Source organism: Prionailurus bengalensis, chromosome D3, assembly GCF_016509475.1.
Source record: "Prionailurus bengalensis isolate Pbe53 chromosome D3, Fcat_Pben_1.1_paternal_pri, whole genome shotgun sequence".
Taxonomy (NCBI): Eukaryota; Metazoa; Chordata; class Mammalia; order Carnivora; family Felidae; genus Prionailurus; species Prionailurus bengalensis.
In genome coordinates this window covers 56799899-56819560 of record NC_057356.1, presented here as the reverse complement: position 1 = coordinate 56819560, position 19662 = coordinate 56799899, and the positions used below count along the sequence as shown (strand labels likewise).

The following is a 19662-nucleotide window of genomic DNA, read 5'->3' as shown; positions in this document are numbered from 1 at the left end:
TGAGGTCAGGGGCGCCTGGGTGGCTCAGTCGGTTGAGCATCTGACTTCGCTCAGGTCACGATCTCACGGTCCATGAGTTCGAGCCCCGCATCAGGCTCTGTGCTGACAGCTCAGAGCCTGGAGCCTGCTTCAGATTCTGTGTCTCCCTCTCTCTCTGGCCCTCCCCCCGTTCATGCTCTGTCTCTCTCTGTCTCAAAAATAAATAAATGTTAAAAAAAAAAAAATTTTTTTTAATAAAAAAAAAAAGAAAGTCTGAGGTCATAAAATTCTCTAATATTTTATTCTGAAAGCTTACGTTTATCATTTCACAATTACATTTTTAATCCATCTGGAATTAGTTTTTTTAATATGGTGTGAGGTTGAAATCTTTTTTCCCCCAATGTGGATAAATAATACCAACACCACTTACAGAGTATTCCATTTCCTTATTTGATTTGTAACACTAGCTCCGTTATGTATCAGATTTCCAAGTATGTACAGTTCTGTATTTCACCTCAATTTTCCTCCATTCCCCAGTGTCTATCCTTGCCCTATTACTACATGATCTCAATTACTATAGTTTCACAGTAGTCTTAAAATCTAGCAAGACAAGTGGTCTTCAGAAAATATCTTGGCTATTCCTGGTAGTTTGCTTTTCCAAATAAATTTTAGAATTAATTTGTCAAGTCCCACAAAAACAAATAAAGCCATACCCTGCAGGGTTTTTATTGAAATAGCAATGAATTTATACATTAATGACAGATTAATTGATATGTTTATAACACATAGTTTTTCTCCCTATGAACATAGCTGGCCCCCAAATTTATTTAGGTCTTCTAATGTAACTTTTATAACTTTCTATATAACTTGTCATATTTATATGACAATATGTTATATTTATTCCTAGGTAGCTTTTTTTTTTTTTAACTGCGGTCAAGTATCCCTTTTTTTTTATTGTGGCTTGGATTTTTGTTTTTGTTTTTTTGCTCCATTCAAGCAGTAGGATCTCCAAGTTCAAACCCAATGAGAGTGGACTTGCAGTTACCATTTCTCAAGGAAGACTCCCCTCTCCGATGAAAGACAGGCTGAGACAAGTAACCCTCCTTCCCCTACTCCTACTTGCCCCACCCCTCACTGTGGGACAAGTGTCTAATTTTTTTTCCAAGTTACCCACCAACACCTTTCATGGAGTTTCAGCTTTATACACAGACTGTGCATCTTCTCATCTTGCTTGATCCCTACACTCTACCTAGTACCCCATTGTCACCCTGCAAAATTCAAAGCTCTAGGCTTCCAGGGATAGACAGATACCAGAAGCCCCAGCATAGCAGCCAGTGTCAACATTAGTCTACTTCTCTGGATTCAAGATTTCTTGTTTTTGACCACTGAGGCGTTTCCTTACCTGTTTGTCAGCTCAACTATGCATTTTAAAAACTATTTTGAATATCTGGTCCAGTATTTTTAATCTTATACAAAGGGAAACTTTTTAAAAAAAAATCTGTAGTCTGCCACATTTCCAGAAACTGAAGCCTCTAAATATTTGAATAGTCTGCTACCTGAGTATTTTTCCCTAGAAGAAATGTATCTCTACTTCTAAAAGCCAAAGGAAAAATAATTCATTCAATTAACAAATATCTGCCAAACACTGTTCTATGCACTTGGCTTATATCAGTAAACTAAACAAAGATTAATGCATTCAAAAACTCTATGTGGAAGGAGAGGTGCACAGACAGCAAACAAAAAAACATAAGTAAAACTGACCTGTATCACAGAAGGCAGTAAGAGCAATGGTAAGAAAGAAGAAATTGGTCAGGTAGAAGGATCAAAGGTAAGGCACCTAGTATTTCCACACAAGATTATACCAATTATTTTTTTAAACAAAATCATAAGAAACTATGAGTTTTCTTCTCTTGATGTGAAGTAGGATGGCAAGCAATCTATAGACCTGTTAATATTATATGACTCCACACACCTCAATGAAATAGGAACACATTTTAATATCAATAATTGGAGATGATGCTCAAAAAGTTATGACATTACCTATTCAAAAACTAAAACTCAAATAAATGGAATTTAAAAATAAATTTATGACGGTGCCTGGCTAGCTGAGTCAGAAGAACATACGACTTTTTTTTTTTTTTTTAAAGTAGGCTTCATGCCCAGTGGAGGGCTTGAACTCACAACCCTGAGACCAAGAGTCGCATGCTCTACCAGGTGCCCCAAGTATGCGACTCGTGATCTCAGGGTGGTGGGTTCGAGCCCCACAATAGGTGTAGAGATTACTTGAACTTTTAAAAAAATGTTAGAAAAATAAAAATAAACTTATGATTGGGATCAAAGTAGGCACTTAAATATTTACTGAAAAAATAGTTAAATGTGCACTATCTTTTATATTTCTAAAGATATTTAGAATTTAATTATCACTATTAGGCGGTTCTTACGAATGCTGAACCTAATCTAGAAGGCAATTAGTCCCATTATATTTCATTCTATCTTTTATGGAGCTCTACTACCCTATTTATAACTACTTAAAACAGGATTTTCTCTTTTCATAAGAAGAATCATGTATGAAGTTGAGTTATTAAATCATGCCTTAAAATATTTAGCTCCAAATCCAAGACCGTACTTTTAAGTCCTATAATTATTGTCATTGCTTTTCTCTGTATTACTCAATTTTTCCTTCCGTGTCTTATAAGGTAGACAATAAAGCTAGAGCTTATATTACAAACACTGTGTCATAATTATATACAACAATCTTTTTTAATGATGCAGGTAATAAATAACGTAATAATGTAATGAATGAATGTTCCAGCACAGCCACTTTATGTTGTATGGCAAAGAAGACTCCCTAAGGACAGAACCTATAAAACTTAAAGACAAGATTTACATGCAACAGCAGAAGCTTTATAGGAAACTTGTGACCCTTTTTCAAGACAAAAAATTAGAAATGGTAGGGGCGCCTGGGTGGCACAGTCGGTTAAGCGTCCGACTTTAGCCAGGTCACGATCTCGCGGTCCGGGAGTTCGAGCTCCGCGTCAGGCTCTGGGCTGATGGCTCAGAGCCTGGAGCCTGTTTTGATTCTGTGTCTCCCTCTCTCTCTGCCCCTCCCCCGTTCATGCTCGGTCTCTCTCTGTCCCCCCCCCCCCAAAAAAAAAAAAAGTTGAAAAAAAAAAAAGAAATGGTTCCATGTAACAAACAGACTGTCTTGAGAATGCTGCCTGAGACAGACAATAGTAACATACTAAAATCAGCTAGAGGTAAGAATGCTTCAGCACCGTCCAACCTCCTGTCCTCTGCTAGCTACTTTCTACTCCGTTTTCCAGACAGTGAGAATTCTTCCTCTATTTGGCAACTAGAATTAGACTTCCTCTAGCTCCTTACTTTCATCTTGGTTATGTACTGGGCCTTGACTATATTTTATTTTACATATTCTCAGACATGAAAGACAGAAAATTGTCTAAAAAACCTGAGTTAGATGATGTCTGATGACATAAATACTTCTACAAGGTTGCTGCAAATTTCAGTTAAATTTTCTTACAAAGCTGGAAAAGTAAACCTCTGAAACAAAATTAAGTCTCTGGTTGCAATTAAATCTTTTTATTTATTTGAGAGAGAGAATGAGAGAGAGAGAGAGAGAGAGAGAGCGCGCGAGAGAGTGGGGGAGGAGCAGAGAGAGAGGGAGAAAAAGAATCCCAAGAAGGCTTTTTTTTTTTTGGCTGCGGAGCCTGAAGCAGGGCTCAATCTCACAAACCTTGAGCTCATGATCTAAGTCACGTTCAAGAGTCAGAGGCTTACCTGGGAGCCTGGGTGGCTCAGTCCGTTAAGCGCCTGACTTCAGCTCAGGTCATGATCTCACAGCTCATGAGTTTGAGCCCTGCGTTGGGCTCTGTGCTGACGGCTCAGAGCCTGAAGCCTGCTTTGGATTCTGTGTCTCCGTCTCTCTCTCTGCCCTTCCCTTGCTTGCGCTCTGTCTCTCTCTCCAAAATAAATAAACATTAAAACATTTAAAAAAAAGTCAAAGGCTTACCCAATTGAGCCACCCAGGCGCCTTGCAATTACATCTTTTCATTTATCTTTTTTAACTGTGTTTGTTCTTGTTTGGTTTTGAGACAGCACAAGCGGGGGAGGGGCTGAGAGGGAGGGCAATAGGGAATCTCCAGCAGGCTCAGCGCTGGCTAGCAGCAGGACTAGACCTCATGAACCATGAAATCATGTCCTGAGCTGAAATCAAGAGTTGGATGCTAAACTGACCGAGTCATCCAGGCACCCCAATTAAATCTTTTTATGAAAACAAACCAATGATAACACACTTAAAGGAAAATGGCCTCGATAACATATTAATACAAGTATTCCGATGCCTGCTATGATATAAAGAGCCATGAAAGAAGTCACTGACAGCTACGCTATGGTAGAGTGCAAAATATGCACAGCATGCTCACCTGCCTCACTCTCTCACACACAGTATTCTCATGCTGGAGGCATCAAACCCATGGTCAACTCAGCAGCAAGGCCAAGGAAATGAGAAAGGAAAAGCAGGGCCCCAGGGACCTCCTCCTCCCTAACCTCCAATACATATGTACCTTTATGTGTTTTATACACTGGAGCTTGGTAGAAGATGTCTGAAAATGTACTCCTGCCACTAAAAAGATTCAAAACCATCCACCTGTCGCAGCAGGAACCAACGCCAGGGTCCTCAACATCCTTCTAAGGAGGCTGCAAGGTCTCCTTAAACTATTTGTAAACCAAGTTATTATTTGTCTGTTTCCTCTTGTTCTGTCATGAGTAGTTGAGGTCCAGAGGATACACGACATGTGATATCACAACAGAAGGAAGGCAAAAGAAGATGCAAGAATCTAGCTATGAGAAGCCAGACATCAATGAGATTTACACAAATATAAAACAAGGACACATTCCTCACTAATTTTGTTTTGAAAGCAGTTATTTTCATAAAAATGTATTTATGTTAACAGGTAATGGGCTTATTATTTTAAATGAATTAATGTTTTTTGAAGTGTCTAGGTTTTTATCTTTAATATCATAAATATTAATAGACATAACCCACAAAACAAAATTTTGTTTTGAGGTCTTCAATACAACAAAATTCATAGTAAAAAAAAATCCATACCTACATTTGCTCCACAAACATTTGTTAAATACCAGCTTTATGCTAGGTTCTAGGTGCTGAGGACACAGCAATCAACAGGACAGACCAGGTTCCTGCTCTCATTGAATGTAATGATGTGTTGGAATATAGACAATAAGCAAAAATAAACAAAAAGTGTCAGCTAATAAGGAATGCTCTATAAATAAAGAGGAAGGAGCATGTTGGTAGGTGACTAGGCAGGTCCTTTACACTGGGTGATCAGGAGAGGCTTCTCTGAGACAGCGTCATGGAGGAGGAGGAGACTGGAAAGAAGGGCCAGCAGCCAGCCAGAACAGCATCTCAAGCAGAGCCTTTGGGATTCTGCCCACCATACCCCGACCACACTTCAGTTCTGCTCTGCACCTTCTTCAGGTGCCCTGCCCTTCAGTCACATCCAACAACTCCTAGTTCCCCAAATAAGCCCTGCTGCCTCTCGCTTCCATGTCTCCACACGTGCTGTTCCCACTGTTTCATATGGCCTCTGCTTGTCGTCACTTGTTAAACTCACACAAGATTCGGGCCAAAGGTCCATGAAGGCAGAGCTCTCACATTCCCTGGACCTACGGCTGTGCCTGCTGACGCACTGCTGGGACTCAAAAGAATGGGTTCTCACCTCCGCAGACTTCCCCCTCTGTACCACCTGTACTGATGTCATCAGTTGTATTTTTGCATGCCAAGTCCACCCATTTGATGGTGAGTCCTTGAAGGCACTTCTGAATGCAGCATCGAGCACAGTGCCTGATTCATAGTGGTAGGTGCTTAATAACTATCAAACCATGACTAAGTCACTGAATCACAGTTGTTATTCTAACTACAGCTATTTTTATGTCTAATCTCTTAAAAGTGGGAATTATGGCTTATCTTTCTATCACCCACTCAGTCCACCACTGTGCCTTTTACATCACACATATTCCATAAATGTTTGTCACATTAACATTACTGAATGTCATCTCTAAAGTACTTAATAAATTCGAAAGCCTTTTTGCAAAGGGCAACATTCTCAAACAGGAATACGTCCTGTTTGGTTTACCCTAATGGTGTAGGAGGTGGCCAGTATCTACATCATAGGTCTCAGCTTGCAGAGAAGCAAATCCTCATTAGACAGATACTGGACTGTTGTAAAAGTCAGTTGAAAACTGAAGGTTAAGTAAAGTGGATTTAGTGTTCTAGGGGGCAACTTCACACAGAAAGCAAAACAGTAAAATTATTTCACTTAGAAGCGTGTCTATTCTTACTGTTTGTTGCTCATCAGCTGAACTGATTTGTTATGTGGAGGCAGAACTACCACATGGTAGCTATTTACATTACCAATCCCTTAACCTTACCATGTTCTTAATTCTCACATGCTATGAACAAGCTTGTTTCCTCATAAACTCTTCTAAAAGTTCTCTTCAGTTGGCTACCTACTGTATTCATCTGAGCCTACAATGCTAGAAGACCAGGTCTTATTTTCATTTTATCGTCTGTGAGTTAAAACATAAAATGAAAATGATTTACTCCAAAAGACCCTGTGAGTTAAAGTTTAAGCTGTATTATTTAGACTTGTATTTAGAACATTAGAATGTGTCACTTTCTCTGAACTGTTTATGGAGTCAAGGACAACACCAGATAACTCTTCCTCGGGAGAATATAAGCCTTAATAAATATCTAAGTATCTAAATAAATGGTATTTAGCAAAAACAAAAACAAAACAAAAACCACACACAAAAACCAAAATACATCACACAAAATCTTGTCAGCTAATAACATACAAAAATACACCCCAAAAGTAGCTATCACAGGGTCAATATTCACATTTTAAAGTGATTTAACCATGAATCATGCGTAAATAGCTGGTTGCTTCCATTTATTTCTATCAGCAGCCACAATTAACGTGATCCTGCAAAAGCAAAACAGAAACTGTGATTAATGGCTAAAACTATAGTGACAAAGGATGTACACAACAGATTTTCCACAACAAACACATGCTGCCTATTCTTCCGTGTGTCCTATGAGCAACAGGACTTCGGCCACACTGACACGAGCACCACTCTCAGTTATAAAGAGTTTGTTAATTGGGGCGCCTGGGTGGCGCAGTGGGTTAAGCGTCCGACTTCAGCCAGGTCACGATCTCGCGGTCCGTGAGTTCGAGCCCCGCGTCGGGCTCTGGGCTGATGGCTCAGAGCCTGGAGCCTGTTTTGATTCTGTGTCTCCCTCTCTCTCTGCCCCTCCCCCGTTCATGCTCTGTCTCTCTCTGTCCCAAAAATAAAAATAAACGTTGAAAAAAAAATTAAAAAAAAAAAAAAAGAGTTTGTTAATCTACATTGTCGATTATAAAGCCCCTTTGCTTCTTTTCACTCCCCTTCCTGTGGGTCCTTTCAAGGCCCATTAGAGCTCTCAAAGAATTTATAAGAAAACAAAGAAATTTAAATCTAAGCCAACAAATTCTGCACCAGGGCAAAATAGATTTTAAAAACAAAAATCCTTGTCGGATGGAGAATTAGCAAACAGTTCCAGATAAAATTCTTTGGGATTTATTTCAATTCTTGTCATTATTTTTATGACCACTGAGAATAACTAATAATAATTTTAAAGTGGTTTTTGTTTTGTTTTGAGAGAGAGAAAGAGACAGAGTGGGAGAGGCACAGAGAATCCCAAGCAGGCTACACACTGTCAGTGGAGAACCCGATGTGGGGCTCAAACTCACAAACCATGAGATCATGACCTGAGCTGAAACCAAGAGTCAGACGCTTAACCGACTGAGCCATGCAGGCGCCTCAGCACTAAATGAATTCTCAGAGTTCCTTGCAGTGCGTTTCATGGACCCATGACCTATGCCATCACACAGGCACCAAAAGGGCCCTGGCACTGGGTTTAATGCTCTGCCATCACTGTCTTGAAGTACTGAACAGTTTTTTAGTGAGGGCCCCACATTTTCATTTTGCACTGGACTTACATTATATAGTTGCTCTATTCCCTAAAATTCTAACACTCTATTATTCTGTAAAAGTACACCTCCAAAAAACAGAACTGAGGTGACCAATGTTCCATTTGTTTCAGAATAATGACTTTTAGAACTACATTCTATGTCTTTGAAAAACAACAATTGTACATGGAAGACAATTCAAATCCTAGGAGCTAATTTCACTTTTAAACATAAAAAATACTAAATATTATTTGGGATATCATTATTATAACATATGTCATTCAAAGCCAAGAATCTAAAGGAATTAATACTAAGCACAGAGCTCATCATAATCAGTATAAAAAAATAATTCTCTTTGTCTCCTAGTCACTGCTTTCTCCAAAATGCTTCTGATAATCTGTCTTTCCTACCCCCCACTTTTGAAAATACAGTTGACTCTTGAACAGCATGGGAATTAGAGGTACCATCCCCCACACAGTCAAAAATCAGCACATAACTTGATTCCGCAAACACTTAACTATGGACCAATAACAGAAACAGTCTATTAACATATATTTTGTACATGTATTATATATTGTATTCTTACAACAATGTAAGCTAGAAAAAAGAAAATGTTAAAATCTTAAGGAAAACACATTTACAGTACTGTGTTTTTTGAAGAAAATTCACACATAAGTGGACCCCCACAGTTCAAATCCATTGTTCACGGGCCAACTATAATTCTCCTACAGGAAAACTTTTAGGGGGGACAGTCCCAATAGTATTATGATATCAAGATAGTAAAGAATTAAAATTAAAATGTAGGTGGCTTTTGGGATGAGCAGTGGGTGTTGTATGGAAACCAATTTGACAATAAATTTCATATACTGAAAAAAAAATAATAAAATAAAATAAAATAAAATGTAGGTGGCTATAGGGGCGGTAAGGGGGGCTCAGGTGATTGAGCATCTGACTCTTGGTTTCAGCTCAGGTCTTTTTTTTTCAATTTATTTTTGACAGAGAGAATGAATGGGAGAGGGGTAGAAAGAGAGAGAGGGAGACAAAGAATCTGAAGCAGGCTCCAGGCTCCAAGTTGTGAGCCCAGAGCCAGATGTGGGGCTCAAACTCACAAACCGTGAGATCATGACCTGAGCTGAAGTTGGAGACTTAACCGATTGAGCCACCCAGGTGCCCCAGATTTTGCCTCAGGTCTTGATCCCAGGAACATGGGACTGAGTCCCTCCCTCACTGGGCTCCACACTGAGCATTGAACCTGCTTAAGATTCTCTCTCCCTCTGCCCCTCCCCAGCAAGCATAAGCACACACGCTCTCTTTAAAAAAAAAAAAAAAAAAAAAAAGAGCTATAATTAATCCAATAATCTACTATGGAAAATAAAATGGTTTCAACTCATACAATGAACACAAAATCTGACAGAGCAAACAGAGAAGAGGCCCAATGGTAGTAATGGGCTCCAGGTAAAATAAAAACACCATTTCAAAGAAGAGGTCTGAAAAACAAAGCTATTTCCACATACCAGGAGATGGGCTATAGGAGCAATGCTTTATTAATCTCATTTTATTCCATATATTCTGCATAAACTGATAGCACTTTAACTGACATGAATTTTTTTGTATAAAAATTCATTTCACTCTAAGCTTATTATGTAGATATCCCCTAAAGCACTACTATACCAAAGATCAACTTTTTAGGTTTTTTTTGTTGTTGTTGTTTGTTTATTTTTGAGAGAGACAGAGTGCTAGGGGGGGTTGAAGCAGAGACAGAGAGGGAGACACAGAATATGAAGCAGACTCCAGGCTCTGAGCTGTCAAGCACAGAGCCCAACACGGGGCTCAAACTCACCAACCGTGAGATCATGACCTGAGTGAGCCGAAGTCAGATGCTTAACCAACTGAGCCACCCAGGCGCCCCAAAGATCAATTTGTTAAAGATACACAATAAGAAGAGTAAATGAGGATGAGATTTAAAGTAAAACAGGGATGCCTGGGTGGCTCAGTTGGTTAAGTGTCAGACTTCAGTTCAGGTCATGATCTCACAGCTGGTGGGTTTGAGCCCTGTCCTGTGTAGGGCTCTGTGCTGACAGCTCGAAGCCTGGAGCCTGCTTCAGATTGTCTCCGTCTCCCTCCCTCCCCCCTTTCAAAAATAAACATTAAAAAAGAATTTAAAGTAAAACAAAACACCACTGGTTAAGTCAGTCCATGAAAAGATGGTCACGTAAAGAAATTTTCAAAGGAGAACTTGGTATTTTTGTTTTTGTTTTTTTTAACATTTATTTATTATTGAGAGAGAGAGACTGAGTATGAGCATGGTAGGGGCAGAGAGAGAGGGAGACACAGATTCTGAAGCAGGCTCCAGGCTCTGAGCGGGGAGCACAGAGCCTGACGCAGGGCCTGAACCCAAAAACCGTGAGATCATGACCTGAGCTAAAGTTGGACGCTTAACCGACAGAACCACCCTGGCACCCCAAACTTGGTTTTGATCAAACTAGGTAACTGGATTATCTGGAAACTGGGGTTTGTAATGAGAAGAATTTTCTAGGACATAAAGCATTGTACATACAGTTATATGTATATTGCTCTTTACTGTGATTAGTCTGGAGATTTATTTTTAAAAAGCTTTTATTCTGTCCACTGATAGGGTAGAATTGGGAAGTTCTTATAAGAAAGAATCTCTGAATTTGGACTGACACTGCCCCTGCCAGGCGTGGGTCTTCATTTCCTATGACTTGAAGAAAGAAAAGAGGTAGAAGACACAGCCAGCATTCTTCTCTGTCATCCTAGTAGGTACACTGTACATTCATTACTGCAACATTCATTACTGCATTTATCACACTATACTGTTATCACTTACTTACACATCCTCTCTCTGCCAAGCCGTGAGCTCCTTGAGGGGAGAAATTATACACTATTTCATTTTTGTATCTTTCAATACCTAGAGCCATACTTGAAGTACATGAATAAAATGTTTAATAAATGAACAAACAAGATAATCTTTGTTTAGTTTGGCTGAAACAATTACTGGAGCAGAAACTCAAATACAAATGGGCATAAAATCAAAGAAGGAAATGCTGAGAGGAAATTTAGGCTCTCTTTATACCAAAGCACAGAGACCGCCTCAAGCAACAGAGTTTGTTTTCAAGATACGTAAAGCAGGCTACGAAGTGTCACTCAATATTCATGCCCCCTTTTTCTGCACTTACAGACTCCCAATTTTTACTAGACGTGTGGTCTGCTGGAATAAAGATATACTTCCCAGCATCCTTTGCAGTGAAGTTCTAGTTGATAAAATAGGAGCGAAGTCTTGTGTGCAACTTTTACAGTTATCTAAAAGGACTGGAGAATACTCTTTCTTCTGGTCTTCCTCCTTCATATTGGAATACAAATGTGATGGCTCCATTTTAGTCCATAAGGATGAAGATACACCCCAGGATGGCAGATAAGAAAGCTAAAACCAATGGGGCGCCTGGGTGGCTCAGCTGGTTAAGCGTCTCACTTCAGCTGAGGTCATCATCTCGCGGTCCATAGGTTCAAGTCCCACACTGGGCTCTGTGTTGACAACTCAGAGCCTAAAGCCTGCTTCAGATTCCATGTCTCCCTCTCTCTCTGCCCCTCCCCCACTCATGCTCTGTCTCTCTCACTCTCAAAAATGAAAGATGTTAAAAAAAAAATTAAAAAAAAAAAAAAAGAAAGCTAAAACCAAGAATCCAGAAAATCATGGATACCAGCCAAGAGCTGTCTACATCTAGATTTAGACATTGAAAAATAAGTATCTCTCAGCTACTCTTACCTGGGTCTCTGTAACAAGTACGAATCCTATCCTACAGAATGCATGCAAGAAACCCAGAAATCCCAAGTGAAGCAGGGCAGAAATGAACATAGGGCCAGGACTCACAGAGGGAAGCAAAAATGCAAAAGCTCTGAAGAACACAAGGACCCCAGCAGTTGGAATTAGCAGAGTGTTCCTCAAGGACTGTACGATGACACAGGACTCCAGGAGCTGGCTTCCTATTCTTCTCATCCCCAAGCTCTGTCTGCTCTCTTTTATCCCCACCACCATTCTCTCAGACTTCCTCAGATGGTCCATGGATGATCATGGCTTTTACTCTCTCAAGGCATGGTGTTAGACTCAGAGCCTCTGTCTCAATCTTTAAGTTAACTTCTTGGAAAAAGAGAAGAGCTAGGGGGCCTCACTTATCTTTTCAAGCCAGATCATGTCACAGCAGCCACTAGTGAGCTGACTGCCTTGGGTCCGGTACACATTTCTGAGGGGTATAAAATATGATCAACCAAGAGGACCTATGAACAGTAGTTGTAAGGGTTAGGTAGTTTCCTCCAGAAGATGTTATAAATGTGGCTGGTGCTATGACTGATATAACTCATATGGGATGGTCAGAATCTATTTGTTTCAATCCCAGCCTCCAAAAGTAAAGGACATAAACAAAGAGAACTGATCTAGAATCCTGAACCCCACATGAAACGTTCCAATGGTCTGACCTGGGATTTTACCCATGTCAAAATTCAAATCCAAAATGCTACTTTAAAAAGGAGGAGGGCCAGGGCTGAGCAAGATCTTCTGTTAACACAAAGTAAAGAAGCTACAATTATTCTGCTCCTTCCCTGGGACACTAGATCACCTGAGAGAACTGAAAAGTCTTATCTTCCAGAATGAACCAGGGATCCAACCTAGAAACTGCCATTTCCTCTTTTGAGGATGTTTTAGAACTGGTTAAAGTAGCTTTAAAATAAGCAACAGTTAAGAATACAATAAGGTTAGTTTTAATATCACTGCCAACACTTGGTCTTAAAGGGTAACTAAGTCTTGAAGCCTGAGCTGTTAACAGATAAAGTTCAAAGGCAGATGAGAGTTTTTATTTATCACAACGCTATGATAGTCATTAGTGCTATCCACCAAATTTCTCTCATTCTCTGAGAAATTCTCTGTCTGCCACAGACAATGGCAGATTTGCACTTTTCTGTCCCCTTGACTTTCTTTGATCCATGACTTGTGAATAGAAATGACATGCCTTAATTCCACAAAGAAGCTTAAAGAGACAGTGCACCATTTACTCTGTTCTCTATCCTTCTGTGACAATGCTCCCAACATACAAAAACAGTAACTGCTCCCTCGGTATGGGTCCCTGAGGAGGATGAGGCACAACAGAGTCCCCAGACAACCAGTAACAAAACCAACAAGTTGTGTTCAGACACTGAGTGAGATTTGGGGGTTTTATGTTAGTACAGTATGACTCATCCCACCTTGACATGCACAAACATGAATGCCTAAATATTCACAATTGTTTGCTCGTAAGTGCTAAAATAAAGTTTTCACGGTGTTTTAACTTCTTTCGATGCCAAAAAGAACAATAGTAAATAAACACAGGCAGGCAACTAAAACCTTAAAAGCAAGGAAGGCCTAATTTAGCTCCAAAGTTTAGGTGGAAAAAAGTCTCTGTCTAGAAGAGTCAAATGTGAGCACTTATAAGCTACTGGGTTTAAGACTATCAAAATGTTAATAATTCCTGAGGTGAGAAGATGAAAATATCATAAGTTCATTATACTATTCTACTTCTACATATATTCCACAATAAAAAAAAAAAAAATTAAAGAGAGAGAGAGAGAATATGAACAATCTGAAGAATCTTAAACCAAAAGAAAAAAAAAAGCATTCTGGTTTTAAGCCCTCAGAATGAAAAAGGTTTTAATAACACTGTTAAAAGACTTCACCAGTGCTACTTATAGACAAGTTGTAGAAATTGAGTGTCTTGGCACTACTAGATCATAGTAAAAATCTAAGACGGCTCACTGCCTTTCAAAAAACATCTTCTTAATTCATAATTAAGTTTAACCAGATATTTTTCATGGGTTCCAAAATTAGAGAATATTTGAGATGGAAAGTGCATTACAATGTATCCAGGGCAACCTCCTTGTCATTACTGATAATGAAATTTAAATCTGGTGACACAGTTAATGGCAAAATAGAAACTAAAGTCCAGGTCCTTTCAACTCTGATTCACATTAGTCTCTACCTTGCCAGGTTAGGGTACTAGCCTATTTAATAGTATCTTAATAATTTTACTTTGAACATCCAGCAGAAAGATCTTGTTATCTCTTCTCATTGTAATTCTGCATCATGACATCAGTTGGGATAACTTAAGCTGTTAAATGAACAGAAATTACACCTCGAACTGCTTAAAAGTAAGGAAACTTACTGGCTCACATAACTGATAGTCCAGGGATAGGATGAAATCCAGGGACAGCTTAACCTAGCAGTTTTAGCTCCACCCCTCTTCAACTCCCTCAGTTCTGCCACCTTCTTGAGCTAGTTTCCTCCTTGGGTTTGATAACAAGACTGCTGTAGCAGCTCAGAGCCTCACATTCACATATGGAGAGGTAGTGTCTTCCCATGCACAGGACAAGGAAAAAGTCTTTTTTAGAAGCTTCTGCAAACTTCCTTCAGCCTAAAATGGTAATATGCCATTTCTGAATCAATCCCTAGCAAAGGGAATAAGACTTCCATGATTGCCTTAGATTATTCAAGGTCCATCACCAACCGCCACACAGTAGGGAAGACTAGAAGCCATGGTGGGGAAAGAGCCATATTTAACTACAAGGACAGCCAGTGACTCCTAATGTACAGCCCAAGAAGCCTTGGGAAGTTGAAAAACTGCCTGACTCTGAGTAAATTATATAACATGCATGTGTACTGAGAGAGAGAGAGAGAAACACTGATTAAAAATATATACAGATACTCTAAAATAAAATCCATATTCACCTAAAAGTATTAACTCATGGTAATTTTTAAAATAGCATAGAGGCAGTGCCGCACCAGACTACTTGGGTTTGCACCTGGCTCTCACACCTGCTATCAGGTAAGTCCACACAAGTGATTACCCACATCACAATATTGTTGTGAACATTAAAGGGGCAGCAAGTAAAGGGCTGGGATCAGAGTGTAAATTGTATTTAGCAAAGTACTAAATACATTCCTGCTATTATTTGTCTCATACAAGTGAACTACTATGATGTGGAAAATTATGACTTTTTTTAATGTTGAAAATGGGTGTGTAGAAGATACTTCTTTTCAGCTGCCCAGCACCCATCTGTTTCCCCTTCCTAATTTCCTTTTGGAGAATTCCTTTCCTCTGCCTTATAGTCTTGCCGAGATTGTAAATCCACGTGCCTATCTTCCCACTATGGAGGCCACAGGGATTCTGGAGGGTTCCTGCAACTAAATTCCTCCTCTTGCCACTGGTATACCTAGCATGGCATAGGCTCAACCAATCAGATGTGTTCTCCAGGGGCCTGAAATCTTGAGCAAGTTACCTCCAAAGTTCAAATAAGGAGGTGGAGTTCATCATCCCAGTGGAAACATCCGGACCAGATCATTCCTGTAATGCAGTTTGCAGCCCTCCCCGCAGCCTCCTACCACTCCCCCCAGCTTCTGCCTGTTTCTAACCTTGGTTCTCTAGCAGTCCTATCAGTTCTTTAAGTTTCCAATTCCCTTCTGATTAACTACTACTTGCTTACATTAGTAGAGCTAAATTCTACACCTGTAGCTAAAGATCTCAACTGAGAAATGGACTAAGATTGGTCACTGGAGTACAGCATGAAAGTACTGTGCTAAGATTCAAGAGTGGAATGGGGACTCTGTGAGAATGAAAAAGGCAAGTCTTAGAAAGATGCTTCTCTGGAAGTACAGGGAGAAGCCAGAAGGCTAAGTTGTTAAGCAACAGGATAAAGTTTATTCCAGTGTAGGGGTGTGAAGGACTGCCCCCAGAGATCTGGTCCACCCACCATGTGAGAGGTAAGTTACATAGGAAGAAGAGAGACCAACTACTTCCCAATGAGAATTTCTGCCTGGTGAAATTCTAGGCCAAGTATTTTTATGAGGCCTCTTCTAAAGAGTTACATGATAAAAAAGCATAACCTCGGGTTCACTGGTGCCATCTGTACCAGAACAGAAAGTGGGAAGACCTTCCCTCTCTTACTCTCTCTCTCTGGTGGAAATCCTTTTTCCCTAGGTCAGCATACTCTGGCATACAGAAGGGTCAAGTCCATAAATGGAACTTTATTACAGCTCAAGAGCATTTAAGGGCAGAGAATATTCAAAGGTAGGAGAACAGTGTAAAAGTTATCCAGTGGGCTAGGTTTAGGTTTAAAGTCCTCAACAATATTTTCCAGGAATTCTATTTTTACTACCCTAGTCTAAGTCACTAAATCCAAGTCTGCTTTGACTTTACTACCTATTTCCATCTTTCTGCCCAATCTGAATCAAGCTACTGTTTTTAGCTTTCATGTTGCATCTCTGGAGAAAACAAGTTTGGCCCAGTTCAGGACTCAAATAAACTCCTGCTTAGTGACTGTGCACTTCTCTCTGCTCTGACATAAGCTACCCTACCCTAACCTCTATATCCAATGCTCAGTGTCCCAAGTTCTCCCTAAAGTCCGTCCTGTTTCCCTGGTCTCCACAGAATCTTCCCTTTCCAAAATACATATTCCCTACTTTCTTCCAATTCTCAAAATGCACCCCAAACTGAACTTTTAAAAACTGCTTACTAGCAAATCACATCCAATTGGTGGGTTTCTTTCCTAGCTTAATTATCATATTCCCTCATAATATTCTAATTCACACAAAAGTTTTTGAACCAACTCTCATCTGGCCCAGAAATATCTCTGAGTTGCATTTATAAGTTTACAAAAAGAAAAAGACAAGATGGAAAAATTCCTTTTCATTGTATATCTTTTGGTACCGTAACGATATTTCACCACACAAACATGTTATTGTTTTCCTAGTAAGAAAAATTCCAATTACTTAATAACGCAAAATTTTTTTTTACCTTACTGTTACTTTCCCAGTAGTATCTGTATGCAGAAATATGTGGACATTAAGGCACCTACCTGGGTGGCTCATAAGTTAAGCATCCGACTCTTGACTTCAGCTCAGGTCACGATCTCGCAGTTTGTGAGTTGGGGCTTGCATGTCAGCTTGGGATTCTCTCTCTCCCTGTCCCTCTGCCCCTCCCCTATTTGCACACGCCTTCTCTCTCTCTCTCAAAATAAATAAAAACATTTAAAATTTTTAAAAAGAAATATGTGGACATTAGATGAGGAGAAGAAAGCATCTCTAAATTCATTTTTTGTTTTTGTTTGTGGAGGTTGGCAAGTGGACAAGCAGGAGCTGGTTATCACTGATTTAAGGTCTGACTGTTAAACAAACTGATGGTCTGACACTGATGAAAGTTTAGGAGAAATCTGAAGACCTTTTATAAGTGTCTGACCCCTGAGGAAGTGATGCTGCAAGTAAGTACTTTCAGGTTCCCGGTGATGGAATGACCAGGTTAGTCACTGCCACTTCTCACAAGTCTGGGAGTGGCTGGCAAATCAGAACAGAACGGGTCAGGGCCGGCAATCGAGCATCTCTGTAGGTGTGGGTCAAGTTAACCCCTGGTACACTCCACCCTGCCAGCCTAAGCAAAACAGTTCAGTCCAAATCTTTTCATATGTTATTTTATTTTATTTTTAATTTTTTTTCTTCAACGTTTTTATTTATTTTTGGGACAGAGAGAGACAGAGCATGAACGGGGGAGGGGCAGAGAGAGAGGGAGACACAGAATCGGAAGCAGGCTCCAGGCTCTGAGCCATCAGCCCAGAGCCCGACGCGGGGCTCGAACTCCCGGACCGTGAGATCGTGACCTGGCTGAAGTCGGACGCTCAACCGACTGCGCCACCCAGGCGCCCCTCATATGTTATTTTAGAGTTTGAGCGGTAGCGGAAGCAGAGAGCAGACACCAGAGAGCCCTGAGCAGCCCGCCGCAGCTGGCCTAGTTACCCTCACACCCTGCGCGGAGCCACAGCTGCCGGCCAGGTCACCATCAGGACCCGGTCACCATCACCACAGCCTGCAGCGCTGCACGCACCAACCCCGGCACCACAGGCAGCGGCACAGGGAACGAGGCCTCCTATCGGCTGCACCTTGCCCGCTGGGGACAAGAAGCCAGCCCATGGCAACAGAGTCAAATGGTTCAATGGAAGAAACGGATGTGGTTTCATCAACAGGAATGACACAGAGGAAGATGTATTTGTACACCAGACTGCCATAAAGAAGAATCCCAGGAAATACCTTCACAGTGTAGGCAGTAGGGGAGACTGGGGTCTGATGTCGTGGGAGGAGAAAGGGAGCCGAGGCAGCAAACGTGACAGGCCCCGGTGGAGTTCCAGCACAGGGCAGTCAATATGCAGCGGGCCGTAACCATTACAGACACTCTCCATGTGGCAGGGGCGCAATTCCCAGCAGAATTACAACAGTGAAAGTGGGAGAAAAAAAAGAGGGATGGGAGAGTGCTCCTGAAGGCCGGGCCCCATAGCACTGGCCCTGGCACAGGCGGAGGTTCCCACTTCAGTACCAGCAGAGACCTCGTGGATGCAGACCACAGTCCTCGGCGCCTCCTGTGCAGGGGAAGTGATGGAAGGTGCTGACAAGCAGGATGCAGGAGAACAAGGTAGACCAGTGAGACATACTAAGTACCGAGGTTACAGACAAAGATTCTGCAGGGGTCCTCCTTGCTAAAGGCAGCCTAGAGAGGATGGCAATGAAGAAGAGAAGGAAGAGCGAGGAGATGAGACCCAAGGTCAGCAGCCAGCTCAGCTTTGGTACCGCCGCAACTTCCAATTACGGAGAAGCAGACACCCAGAAAACCCTCAACCACAAGATGGCAAAGAGACACAGGCAGCCGATCCACCAGTGGAGAATTCGTCCGCTAGCAAGGCTGAGCAGGATGGGGCTGAGTAAATGCCAGCTTACCATCGCTACAAGCATCTGGTTTAGTCATCCAACAAAGAAATGAGCAAAAGATTGGAGCTGAAGACGGTAAATGCTTGCTTTTTCCCCACTGACCAGATAAACAGATCTGCATTGTCTATGCAGCATGGGGTTTTTATTTTCACCTAAAGACATCACTTTTTGGTGATGACAAATGTGTTTAAAAAAAAAAAAAAAGCCTGGTTTTTCTTAAAACCAAAAAAAAAAACTTTTTTCCCCCCTCCAATACACCTTTAAAGATTTTTAAATTGTTTCATATCTGGTCAAGTTGAGACTTTTAAGAGCCTCATTTTAATTTGTAATAAAAGTTTACACCTTGATTTTTTTTCCCAAAAAAAGTCAACAAACAGCAAGCACCTGTTAATAAAGGCCTTAAATAAATATATATTATTTTTTATGTGAGTATTTTACATAATATTATAATAGCATATCATAATAGTTAAATCTGAATTGTAGACTAGTCAAAATCTGCTACTTCATTTAGCACCCCTGCCCCCCAAAAAAGATTTATCCTTCTGTTAGGAGACTGATCTTCAAGGCACCGTCCAACTTCCCCAGTGAGCTGATGTCAGTCAGCACTGAATCCACCATCTTCCTCCCCACACCAAACCTCCCCCGATCCTATGGGCTCCAACATGCAAGCTGACTTCAAACACTGTCATCCTCAGCAGCCACCATCCTGGTCACGGAGCCAAACACCAACCTACCTGCCTATCAACCTGTAAACTGACACTTCGGCCAAAACCAAATCCAGATGCAAACCACGACCCAACCACCATCTCCTGACCCCCTGGCGCTTAGATTCCCTCACCCTGCCAA

The 19662-nt window shown here is 40.9% G+C and overlaps 1 pseudogene; it reads left to right on the top strand.

The window, feature by feature from the left end:
* The first annotated feature begins 5652 nt into the window (after positions 1-5652).
* LOC122470001 lies at positions 5653-18861 on the top strand (annotated as a pseudogene).
* The last annotated feature ends 801 nt before the right edge of the window (positions 18862-19662 follow it).